The sequence below is a fragment of the Oncorhynchus clarkii genome, chromosome 23, assembly GCF_045791955.1.
Source record: "Oncorhynchus clarkii lewisi isolate Uvic-CL-2024 chromosome 23, UVic_Ocla_1.0, whole genome shotgun sequence".
NCBI classification, from domain to species: Eukaryota; Metazoa; Chordata; class Actinopteri; order Salmoniformes; family Salmonidae; genus Oncorhynchus; species Oncorhynchus clarkii.
Genome location: NC_092169.1, coordinates 39,734,680 through 39,747,626, shown reverse-complemented (window position 1 = coordinate 39,747,626; position 12,947 = coordinate 39,734,680).

Here is a 12,947-nt window from a genome sequence, read left to right as displayed (position 1 = left end):
TATTAGCAAAAATACCAGCCATATTTCAGAACAACATATGGATTCTTTAGACATCAGAATAGTGAGAAAATGCATGCTGAGGGAAAATAGAGCAAAAACATCCTCTTTGTTAACTTAGGGCTAGGCCCCTTTTTTCTCAATTTCCGTCCTGAAAAACGTGCCCAAAGTAAACTGCATGTTGCTCAGGTTCTGAAGCCAAGATATGCATATAATTGGCACCATTGGAAAGAAAACAGCAGTTTGTAGAAATGTTACAATAATGTAGGAGAATAACACAGATATGGTAGGAGAAAATCAAAAGAAAAACTAACCGGAATAATTTTTTTGAGAGAGAGACCGTCTTCTTAGAATGGCAAGTATAAGGTCATATTGAAAATTAGCTCCCTGTATGCAATTCCTATGGCTTCCACAGGGTGTCAGAAGTCTATGTTCAAGGTGTCAGGCTAGTAACTTCAAAAACGAATAAGAAATATACGTTTTAGTACAGGGACACAGTCTTGGAAATTCGTGTTTGCGCACGCCATGAAAACAGGACGCATCTACTAAAATCGGTTTCCTATTGAACATACTTCTTTCCATAAGAAATATTATAGTATCTGAGGAGTGAATAGAAACATATTTTGACTTCTTGAAACAAAGTTAAGGGTAGATTTTCGGATTCCTTTCTCTGCATTTGAACGAGTGGAATCCGCAAATCGATGGTGCCAACTAATCGAACAGTGCAGTTAGATTAACAAGAATTTGAGCTTTCAGCCGACATAAGACTTATTTGTACCTAAATGTTTAATATCCATAATCTGTATGATTATTTATTTGAATTGCGCGCCCTCCAGTTTCACCGGAAGTTGTCCCGCTAGCGGGACGCTTAGCACTAAGAACACCTGCTGCAGCCGCTGCAAACTAGCCGACAACAAAAGCTAGCTAGCTAGCTAAACCATGGGAAATCTACTGCTTGCTATTGCGCAGTGAGTGACCTGTTGGCCTTCAAGGCAGAAGTTTCCATTCGTTTTTTAACCCTTTCCTTTCGAACAAAAATTTAAGAGATTAAATCAGAACATTTAAAATAATAAATAATAATCATTATTATAATCATTATTTTATGAATCCTTAGCCCTTCTTTGAAGGCGTAGAAGGCCCATTGTTCCACACTGTGTTTGGGTTAGTAATCATTTGTAGAGGGGCTCTATTTTCCCTCAGCATGCATTTTTTCACTATTCTGATGTCTAAAGAATCCATATGTTGTTCTGAAATATGAACACAGAAATACTGGACATTTTGAACTTGTATTATGGTGGGGATTTAACAATATTACAATCATGGTCTTATTAAATTGGAATCACATTTTTCTGGTCTCGGTCTTGATTCGGTCTTGGACCCCATATCCCCCTCTAGGTCTCGGTCTTGATTCGGTCTCGACCCCATATCCCCCCCCCCCCTAGGTCTCGGTCTTGACTCAGTCTCGAACCCCATATCCCCCTCTAGGTCTTGGTCTCGGACCCATATCCCCCTCTAGGTCTCGGTCTCGGAACCCATATCCCCCTCTAGGTCTCGGTCTTGGACCCCATATCCCCCTCTAGGTCTCGGTCTTGACTCGGTCTCGGACCCCATATCCCCCCCTAGGTCTCGGTCTTGACTCAGTCTCGAACCCCATATCCCCCTCTAGGTCTCAGTCTCGAACCCCATATCCCCCTCTAGGTCTCGGTCTCGGACCCCATATCCCCTTCTAGGTCTCGGTCTTGGACCCCATATCCCCCTCTAGGTCTCGTTCTTGGACCCCATATCCCCTTCTAGGCCTCGGTCTTGACTCGGTCTCGAACCACATATCCCACTCGGTCTCGCCCCCCCTCCGGTCTTGGTCTTGACTCAGATTCGATTTGCTCTGGTCTTGAATCGGTCTCGGCTTTAGGTAGTCTCAAACACAACATTGACTGTAGTGCAGAGGTGAGTCCTGTAGTCCTGCACATACACTACAGTCTGAAAATATGTGTACACCTACCCGTTGAACATCTCATTCCAAAATCCTGGGCATTAATATAGAGAGAATGTGTTTACACTGCTCCAGAGTCCAATGGCAGCTCTAGCAGGGCAGAAATTTGACAAACTGACTTGTTGGAAAGGTGGCATCCTATGACGGTGCAACATTGAAATTCATTGAGCTCTTCAGTAAGGCCATTCTACTGCCAATGTTTGTCTATGGAGATTGCATGACTGTGTGCTTGATTTTATACACCTGTCAGCAATGGGTCCAGCAACGAAATAGCCGAATCCACTAATTTGAAGGGGGTTTGAAGGGCATGTCCACATACTTTTGGCCATGTAGTGTATGTTAGTATAGCTGGCTCTCTGGGCCTCGTCCTCTCTCATCCTCTGAATCTCAGCCTCTCTCAGTCTCAGCTTCTCAAACAGAGACGAGATCTCATTCTCCTTATCCAGGATGGCCTTTCTGTGGTTACTGACCAGCACTGTGGGAGAACATGTCACACTCAAACAATCACAAACCAATGGAGACAAACACTGGGGTGATGTTTCATTCAAGTGGATGGCATTGTATAAGAGAGAGAAGGATAGGAGGGAAAATAACAGAAGAGGGTTTATAGACTAGAGGACAGAGAGAGAGGAGAAAGAGAGGGAGAGTGACAGAGATTGCCAGAGAGATTGACAGAGAGAGATTGACAGAGAGTGAGACAGAGAGAAAAAGAGAAGAGAAAGGAAGGACAGAGGAAGGAGAAAATAAAATATAAAGCCAGAGGAGACTGCATCTCTCCAGAGCAGCGATGATCTCCTTCAGTCCCTGAGCAGTCCTCTCGGCCTACAGGTGTCCTATCTGCTCCTTTAGCTCCACTCTGACCTGGCAACCTTCTTCTGGTCCTTACCAGACCTGGCTAACCTCCGCAACCATCTCCTGGTCTTACCAGACAACTACTGAAGGTGGGAGAGGACAAATTCTCTATATTACACTAGAAAGCAAATATTACCATCCTAGTAAACACACAACCACCACACAACTTTGTCTCTGCCCTTACTAACATGAACATCATTCAGTGCTGAAAATTCACCAACATGATTACATCAGTACAAATCAATGTAAGTTATTAGAATCATATTCCCCCAGACAAATGTGATTCTTATTAGACAACTACACTGTACTTGATCTAGGAGTTGTTTCAGTGTGTATAGTTGGTCATTTTGTGCCAGTGGTCTCTCTGACACATTTCCAATCGGACCTGCTGTATCTCCTCTATCCTGCGTCGTAGTCCATCTGTCTCGATGCTCAGCTGTCTGCTGAGAGCCTGCAGCTCTGCTATGGTCTGTTTCTGCTGTTTAGACTCCTCTATAGTTCCTCTGTAGTTTAGACTCCTCTATAGTTCCTCTGTAGTTTAGACTCCTCTATAGTTCCTCTGTAGTTTAGACTCCTCTATAGTTCCTCTGTAGTTTAGACTCCTCTATAGCTCCTCTGTAGTTTAGACTCCTCTATAGTTCCTCTGTAGTTTAGACTCCTCTATAGCTCCTGTGTAGTTTAGACTCCTCTATAGCTCCTCTGTAGTTTAGACCCCTCTATAGCTCCTCTGTAGTTTAGACCCCTCTATAGCTCCTCTGTAGTTTAGACTCCTCTATAGCTCCTCTGTAGTTTAGGCCCCTCTATAGTTCCTCTGTGGTGTAGACTCCTCTATAGCTCCTCTGTAGTTTAGACTCCTCTATAGTTCCTCTGTAGTTTAGACCCCTCTATAGCTCCTCTGTAGTTTAGGCCCCTCTATAGCTCCTCTGTGGTTTAGACCCCTCTATAGTTCCTCTGTAGTTTAGACCCCTCTATAGCTCCTCTGTGGTTTAGACCCCTCTATAGCTCCTCTGTAGTTTAGACTCCTCTATAGTTCCTCTGTAGTTTAGACCCCTCTATAGCTCCTCTGTAGTTTAGACCTCTCTATAGCTCCTCTGTAGTTTAGACCCCTCTATAGTTCCTCTGTGGTTTAGACCCCTCTATAGTTCCTCTGTAGTTTAGACCCCTCTATAGCTCCTCTGTAGTTTAGACCCCTCTATAGTTCCTCTGTGGTTTGTTACCAGTGTACTCCTCCTCCCTTTCAGTCCCTCTGTTCCTCTCCAGATGCTCTGTGCTTCTTCAATCCCTCCTCCACCCCCTCAGTCTTTCTTTTGTTCCTCCCTGGACCCTCCTCTCCTACCCGCACTGTGATGTTGCCCTGGCCTGATGGAGCTGTGGGGTGAAATGGGAGACAAGTGAGAACTTTAGGTTACGACCATAACCCCGGTTCTCTGAAAGTATGAGTGAGGGATTTCACTTATGGGATACGTCCCCAGCGTATTCATCAGAAGCCTTCATTACACTAAGCCAGCTATGATTGGTTGGATGTCGAGATGTGTGCGTCAGGGAGTGGCGTCCCTCCTACCCTTTAAATGAGCTCCCGAGTGGCGCAGCGGTCTAAGGCACCCATCTCAGTGCTAGAAGCATCACTACAGATTCCAGTCTGTATCACAACCGGCCGTGATTGGTAGTCCCATAGGTCGGCTCACAATTGGCCCAGCCATGTCCGAGTTAGGGTTTGGCCGGGGGGTTTGGCTGGGGTAGGCCATCATTGTAAATAAGAATTTGTTTTTAACTGACTTCCCTAGTTAAATAACATTTAAAAAATAATATATAACCCTATAAAAAAGGTCTGAATCATTCAAAATAAGCAACATCTCTTCCTCGCTCATGCAAGGAGGGTGGTCTGGTGAAATACATCACTCATTCTATCAGAGAACGGGTTTTACGGTTGTAACCTTAAGTTCTCTTTCAAGTACAATATTGGTTTCGGTATTTCACTTATGGGATATACTGACTCCTGTACTGCCAGACATGATCATCCTGACAAACAATTGCCCCGTGACGCTGCTCATCCTGATGACCGACTGCCCCGTGACGTCGCTCATCCTGACGGCCGACTGCCCCGTGACATCGCTCATCCTGACGACCAACTGCCCCGTGACATCGCTCATCCTGACGACCAACTGCCACGTGACGCCGCTCATCCTGATGACCGACTGCCCCGTGACGGCGCTCATCCTGACGACCAACTGCCCCTTGACGTTGCTCATCCTGACGACCGACTGCCCCATGACGCCGCTCATCCTGACGACTGACTGTCCCGTGACGGTGCTCATCCTGACGACCGACTGCCCCATGACGCCGCTCATCCTGACGACCGACTGCCCCGTGACGTTGCTCATCCTGACGACCGACTGCCCCATGACGCCGCTCATCCTGACGACTGACTGCCCCGTGACGGTGCTCATCCTGACGACCGACTGCCCCATGACGCCGCTCATCCTGAACCCCCTGCCCCGTGACGTTGCTCATCCTGACGACCGACTGCCCCGTGACGTTGCTCATCCTGACGACCGACTGCCCCATGGCGCCGCTCATCCTGACGACTGACTGCCCCGTGACGGTGCTCATCCTGACGACCGACTGCCCCATGACGCCGCTCATCCTGACGACCGACTACCCCGTGACGTTGCTCATCCTGACGACCGACTGCCCCGTGACGTTGCTCATCCTGACGACCGACTGCCCCGTGACGTTGCTCATCCTGACGACCGACTGCCCCGTGACGTTGCTCATCCTGACGACCGACTGCTCCGTGACGTTGCTCATCCTGACGACCGACTGCCCCGTGACGTTGCTCATCCTGACGACCGACTGCCCCGTGATGTTGCTCATCCTGACGACCGACTGCCCCGTGACGTTGCTCATCCTGACGACCGATTGCCCCCCGACAGAGTCAATAACACCTGAGGAAAGGACCAAGGGGAGTGACAGATATAGGGAAGATAATCAAGGAGGTAATGGAGTCCAGGTGAGTGTTATGAGGTGCAGGTGCGTGAGACGATGGTAACAGGTGTGCGGGATAATCATCAGCCTGATGACCTAGAGGCCAGAGAGGGAGTATACGTGACAGTACCCCCTCCCCGACGCGTGGCTCCACCTGCAGGACGCTGTCAAAGGGGATGAACCCGGGGATCAGGAGCGGACCGGTCACCCCTGCTGATGCGCGAGAACCTGTCACGCCAGCTGGGGCACGAGAACCTGACAGATTGGTTGAGGCAGGGTAGCCTGGTGATCAAGCTGAGGCATGAGCCTGTAGCAGTTTCCGGACCCGACGTCATTACTCTGACACAAAAAAATTAAATAAAAAATGATTCCCTTAGGTGAGGTGTTATTCTGTAATGAATGTGATGAGTGTTGGGAAGCAAGTTCAGGGAGTGAGTGTTTTAATAAATTAAAGAGACAACGAACACAAACAATGCACCGACATGAAAACAGAGTCAATAACAATTGAGGAAAGAACCAAGGGGAGTGACAGATATAGGGAAGATAATTAAGGAGGTGATGGAGTCCAGGTGAGTGTCATGGTGTCATGAGATGCAGATGCGAGAGACGATGGTGACAGGTATCAGCAGCCTAATGACCTGGACGAAGATCTGGGTGCCTTGTTAGGATTCGTTGCTGAGAGGGTAATCAACCTTTACCATCGGTCCTATTAGCCAACATACAATCAATTGATAATAGATGATCAAGTATATTCTACCAACGGGAAATTAAAACTGTAATATCTTATGTTTCATCAAGTCGTGGCTGAATGACAACATGAATAACATACAGCTGGGGGGTTTTAAGCTTTTTTGGCAGGATAGAACAGCGGCCTCTGGTAAGACAAGGGGTGGCGGTCTATGTATAGCTGGTGCACGAAATCTAAGGAAGTCTTGAGGTTTTGCTCACCTGAGGTAGACTATCTCATTATAAGCTGTAGACCACACAATGTACCTAAAGTATTCATTTGTATTTTTCGTAGCTGTCTACTTACCACCACAAACCAATGCTGGCACTAAGACCGCACTGTATACGGCCATAAGTAAACAGGAAAGCACTCATCCAGAGAAAAAACTCAAATCTGTTTTACCTCATTTCTACCAGCATGTTAAATGTGCAAACAGAGGGGAAAACTCTAGACCACCTTTACTCTACACACAGAGACACGTACAAAGCTCTCGCTCGCCCTCCATTTGACAAATCTGACCATAATATTTGGCAAGTAGAAATCCGAAATGGATGATGTTGAGAGGCAGATGGGAGGGGTTGAGTGGAGCTGAAGGGTAGGACTAATAACAAGATAAACAATGTAGGGCATAAGGGATCTGTAGAATGTATATAGGTTCGGAGCTTTTGTGAAATAGCATAGTTACAAATAGAAATCCAACTGGATGGACATCAGAAATAGAGGAAGGACTAAGAACAAACAAGAGAGAACTATTGTAAAGTAGACTGTCTGTAGAGTGTGTATAAGATGTATGGATTGAAGGTAGAAGCAGAAGTGTTTATTAGTTTACTCCAATTGGGGGATCGGCGGAAGGGTTTGCGGGGAATAATAATAAAGGTATATTCTTTAAAAAAGTATGTATGTCTATATAGGTATGTGTATGTATATATGTGTATATATATGCATGCGTGTATGGATATATATATTTACCCCAAAAATATGGGGGATTGGAAATGATGCAGACAATTACATTGGAAGCAACATTCTTTCCGCAATATTAAGCTGATCAACCCCCCCCCCCAAAAAAAAAAAAAATATGACCATAATTCTATCCTCCTGATTCTTGCTTACAAACAAAAACTAATACAGTCGAAAGATGGCGCCAAAGTACATGGCTGACGTTTTACATTCTCCCAACCAATTGTGATTTAAAAAAAAAAAAATGCATTTTGTGTAACTTATGTTTTAACTTATTGTGTACACAATGTTGCTGCTACCGTCTCTTATGACCGAAAATAATTTATGGACATCAGAAAAGCGATTACTCACCACGGACTGGAATAAACTTTTTCCTTTAACGAGTTCGACGAGAAGGATATCCTGCTTTCACTGGAACAGGCCCAGATCCACGCCTTTTGCGGGAAGAAAAGATGCAGGAAAAGGGGATGCAGATCGGGGATCCTTCTGAGAATCCCGTGACCGAGCAAACTCCCAATGCCTTCCATTCTCATTGCTAACGTGCAATCGTTGGAAAATAAAAATTATGACCTACTATTAAGATTATTATACCAACGGCACATTAAAAACTGTAACATCCTATGTTTCACCAAGATGTGACTGAAAGAAGAAACTGACAATTTGGAGATGGCGGGATTTTCCATGCACCGGCAGAACAGAGACGCTACCTCTGGTAAGACAAGGGGTGGGAGTGTGTGCATTTTTGTCAATAACAGCTGGTGCGCGATTTCTAATATTAAAGAAATCTCGAGGTATTGCTCGACTGAGGTAGAGTACCTTATGATAAGCTGTCGACCACACTATCTACCAAGAGAGTTCTGATCTGTATTATTCAGATGAGGTAGGTACTGTAGATTGGGTGGGCTATTTACAGATGGACTATGTACAGCTGCAGCGACCGGTTGCAATTTGCAGCGATTTTTGCAATTTGTTCCAGTCACTGGCAGCAGAGAACTGGAAGGAAAGGCGACCAAAGAGGTGTTGGCTTTGGGGATGACCAGTGAGATATACCTGCGGGATCGCATGCTACGGGTGGGAGTTGTTATCGTGACCAGTGAGCTGAGATAAGGCGGAGCTTTACCTAGCATAGACTTATAGATGACCTGGAGCCAGTGGGTCTGGCGACGAATATGTAGCGAGGGCCAGCCGACTAGAGCATACAGGTCACAGTGGTGGGTGGTATATGGGGTTTTGGTAACAAAACGGATTGCACTGTGATAGACTGCATCCAATTTGCTGAGTAGAGTATTGGAAGCTATTTTGGTAGATGACATCGCCGAGTCGAGGATTGGTAGGATAGTCAGTTTTACTAGGGAAAGTTTGGCGGTGTGAGTGAAGGACGCTTTGTTGGCGAAATAGAAAGCCTATTCTAGATTTGATTTTGGATTGGAGAGTTTAGAGTCTAACCAGACACCTAGGTATTTGTAATTGTCAACATATTCTAGATCAGAACCTTCTAGAGTAGTGATGCAAGCCGGGTGGGCGGGTGCGGGCAGCGAATGGTTGAAAAGCATGCATTTGGTTTTACTAGTGTTTAAGAGCCGTTGGAGGCCACGGAAAGAGTGTTGTATGGCATTGAAGCTCGTTTGGAATGGGGTCATCTGCGTAGAGGTGGATCAGGGAATCACCCACAGCAAGAGCGACATCGTTGATATATACAGAGAAAAGAGTCGGCCCGAGAATTGAACCCTGTGGTACCCCCATAGAGACTGCCAGAGGTCCGGACAACAGGCCCTCCGATTTGACACACTGAACTCTGTCTGCGAAGTAGTTGGTGAACCAGGCGAGGCAGTCATTTGAGAAACCAAGGCTATTGAGTCTGCTGTTAAGAATACGGTGATTGACAGAGTGGAAAGCCTTGGCCAGGTTGATGAAGACGGTTGCACTGTACTGTCTTTTATCGATGGTGGTTATGATATCGTTTAGTACCTTGAGCGTGGCTGAGGGGCACCCATGACCAGCCCGGAAACCGGATTTCACAGCGGGGTAGGTACAGTGGGATTCGAAATGGTCAGTGATCTGTTTATTAACTTGGCTTTCGAAGACTTTAGAAAGGCAGGGCAGGATGGATATAGGTCTATAACAGTTTGGGTCTAGAGTGTCAACCCTTTGAAGAGGGTGATGACCACGGCAGCTTTCCAATCTTTAGGGATCTCAGACGATACAAAAGAGAGGTTGAACAGACTGGTAATAGGGGTTGCAACAATTTTGGCGGATAATTTTAGAAAGAGAGGGTCCAGATTGTCTAGCCCAGCTGATTTGTATGGAAAGTAACCTATCACTATCTATCACATCTATAACTCCAGTATTTAATTGCTATATTGTAATTATTTCGCCACTACGGCCTATTTATTGTCTTACCTCCCTTATCCTACCTCATTTGCACACACTGTATATATACTTTTTCTATTTTATTATTGACTGTATGTTTGTTTATTCCATATGTAACTCTGTGTTGTTGTTTGTGTTGCACTGCTTTGCTTGATCTTGGCCAGGTCGCAGTTGTAAATGAGAACTTGTTCTCAACAGCCTACCTGGATAAATAAAGGTGAAATTAAATGTTTTATTAATCAATAAGTGCATCGATGACGTCGTCCCCATAGTGACCATATGTACATACCCCAAACAGAAGCCATGGATTACAGGCAACATCTGCACTGAGCTAAAGGGTAGAGCTTGCCGTTTTCAAGGAGCGGGACTCTAACCTAGAAGATAATAAAAAATCCTGCTATGCCCTCCGACAAACCATGAAACAAGTAATACTGTCATGCCCTGACCTTAGATATCTCTGTTTTTCTATATATTTTGCTTAGGTCAGGGTGTGACTAGGGTGGGTACTCTAGTCTTTGTATGTCTAAGGTTTTGTATGTCTAGGGGTTTTTGCATGTCTATGTTGGCCTGATATGGTTCCCAATGAGAGACAGCTGTTAATCGTTGTCTCTGAATGGGGATCATATTTAGGTAGCCATTTCCTCATTTGTGTTGTGGGATCTTGACTATGTTTAGTTGCCTGTCTGTACTATTTTATATAGCTTCACATTTCGTTTGTGCTTTCTTGTTTTGTTTTGGAGAGTTTTCAGTTTATAAAAAATATGTGGAACTCTACTCACGCTGCGCCTTGGTCTCACTCATACAACGAACGTGACAAGATCCCACCAACAAAGGACCAAGCAGCGTGCCCAGGAGGAGGAAGTATCCTGGACTTGGGAAGAGATCCTGGATGGGAAGAGATCCTGGACTTGGGAGGAAATCCTGTAAGGACAGGATCACCTTCCTTGGCGGGAGTCGCCTAGGAGTATGAGAGGACAGCAACGACGTCGGGGAGGAAGGCCACAGAAACCCCAATAAAAAAAAGTCAGGGAGTCGAGTGAAGAGCTCAACGCAAGATTCCGGAGAGAGGTGCTGGCGTTGAGAGCGCTGCAGAGCGGGCATGCTGTGGTGCATGTCATCAGCCCGGTGCCACCGGTACCAGCGACGGTCCCCAGTCCTGGGTCTCCAGCGACGGTCCCCAGTCCGGGGTCTTCAGCGATGATCCCCAGTCCGGGGCCTCTAGCGATGAGCTGCAGTCTAGAGTATTCAGCGACGAGCTGCAGTCCAGAGCCTTCGGCGATGATCCACGGTCTGGTTTCACAGAAGCGGAGGGATCAGCGTAATGAGGGGGGGCTGCGTCCCGAACCGGAGCCGCCACCGAGGGTAGATGCCCACACGGACCTATAGGTTTAGGTTTGTGGCCGGGAGTCCGCACCTTTGGGGGTGGGGGGGGTGGGGGGGGGGGGGGGTACTGTCACACCCTGACCTTAGATATCTCTGTTTTTCTGTATATTTTCGTTAGGTCAGGGTGTGACTAGGGTGGGTACTCTAGTTTTCGTATGTCTAGAGTTTTTGTATGTCTATGTTGGCCTGATATGGTTCCCAATCAGAGACAGCTGTTTATCGTTGTCTCTGAATGGTGATCATATTTAGGTAGCCATTTTCCTCATTTGTGTTGTGGGATCTTGACTATGTTTAGTTGCCTGTCTGCACTATTTTGCATAACTTCATGGTTCGTTTGTGCTTTATTGTTTTGTTTTGGAGAGTTTCACGTTTTTTTTTTAAATATGTGGAACTCTACTCACGCTGCACCTTGGTCTCACTCATACAACGAACATAACAAATACAGGACGCCGGCACCGACGCTCGTCAGATGTGGCAGGGCTTGCAAACTATTACAGACGCAAGCTGCCCATTGACACGAGCCTACCAGACAAGCAAAATTACTTCTATGCTCGCTTTGAGTAAACACTGAAGCATGCATGAGAGCATCAGCTGTTCCGGACGACTGAGCCTTTCAGTCTTTCAAAAGCACTTCATGGCTACAGACGTGAGTGCCACGGGGCGGTAATCATTTAGTCAGATTACCTTCTCTTCCTTGGGCAAAGGGACTATGGTGGTCTGCTTGAAACATGTAGGTATTACTGACTCGGACAGGGAGAATTCGTCTGGCCCAGCGGCTTTGTGAATGTTGACCTGTTTAATAAAGGTTTAGTTCACATCGGCTACCGAGAGCATTATCACACAGCTGGTGCTCTCATTGCATGCTTCAGTGTTGCTTGTCTAGAAGCGAGCATAAAATGCATTTAGCTCGTCTGGCAGGCCTGCGTCACTGGGTAGCTCGCATCTGGGTTTCCCTTTGTAGTCCGTAATAGTTTTCAAGCCCTGCCACATCCGACAAGCGTCAGAGCTGGTGTAGTAGTGATTCAATCTTAATCCTGAATTGACGCTTTTCTTGTTTGATGGTTCATCTGAGGGCATAGCGGGATTTCTTATTAGCGTCCGGATTAGCCTCCCGCTCTTTGAAAGCGGCGGCTCTAGACTTTGGCTCGATGTGGATGTTGCCTGTAATCCATGGCTTCTGGTTGGGATATGTACGTACAGTCACTGTGGGGATGACGTCGTCGATGCACTTATTGTTGATGCCGATGACTGAGGTGGTGTACTCCTCAAGGCCATTGGATGAATCCCGTAACATATTCAGTCTGTGCTAGCAAAACTGTCCTGTAGTGTAGCATCTGCGTCATCTGTCCACTTCAGTGTTGAGCGAGTCACTGGTTCTTCCTGCTTTAGTTTTTGCTCGTAAGCAGGAATCAAGACGATAGAATTATGGTCAGATTTGCCAAATGGAGGACGGGGGAGAGCTTAGAATGCATCTCTGTGTTTGGAGTAAAGGTGGTCTAGGATTTTTTTTTCTGGTTGCACGTGACATGCTGGTAAAAATGCATGGCCACTCATGCATGGCCACTCACACGCCAACACATCCACGCACATCCATGCATCCCGATCCCTCAGGGAAAAGAACAGTGAACACAGTGTATTCTCCATCGATGCATAAAGATCCACTTCTGGAATGCCGAAGAGCATCCA